Raw genomic sequence first — 730 nt, 5'->3', positions numbered from 1 at the left:
CTGCAAAAAAGAACAAACCAATTACCAGATTAGCGCACACACCCTCAAAGCAAAACAGGCAATGGTAGGAGGTTGAAGACCACAACACACGTGGCCCACAGAGCATCAGGAGGGTGATTCGTGGCATGCAAACGAAAACACTCAGCAGCAAAGCCCAGACTGGCCAGGACAAAACAAGCCCCAAACTCCAGATCAAATCTGCTCAAGCTTCCACATCGGCCTCCGGGAAATCCCAGTCAGAGAGGCAGGAGAAACAGAGACGCAAGTGGCCAGCCTCTAAGCTACAGGTGTGTGGAACATGCACTTCCCGAGGAGGACATGCAGGGGGAACCCCTTTGTCAAGGGCTCAGGAACACATCTGGTCACAGTCGTGGAATGTGTTTTGTATTGGATCCCAGTTCAAACACACCGTAGAACAAAATGAAAGCTTTGACTGAGATGATGACTCAGCTTGATCAAAGACGAGGCACCTCACGATTCGAGGCCTGCCCAGCTGTAAACTGCCCATGAGAAGTGGAGACTGCACTGTCTCATGCTTTTTTTTTTTTTTAATTAAAAGAAGCATTTCATTACAACAGCATTAACCTGTTCAATAACATTTTTCTGAGCTAGGGTACATCTCTTTCAAAACTGGCTGTACATTTCTAGGTTTACAGATGAATTATTACCCTTATATAATCTTTTACTCATTATAAACTCTATAAGACATAAAATTAAATGAGGTTCCAAC

Source organism: Nannospalax galili, unplaced genomic scaffold, assembly GCF_000622305.1.
Source record: "Nannospalax galili isolate Female #2095 unplaced genomic scaffold, S.galili_v1.0 scaffold810, whole genome shotgun sequence".
Lineage (NCBI taxonomy): Eukaryota > Metazoa > Chordata > Mammalia > Rodentia > Spalacidae > Nannospalax > Nannospalax galili.
Note: the sequence above shows the minus strand (reverse complement) of the source record.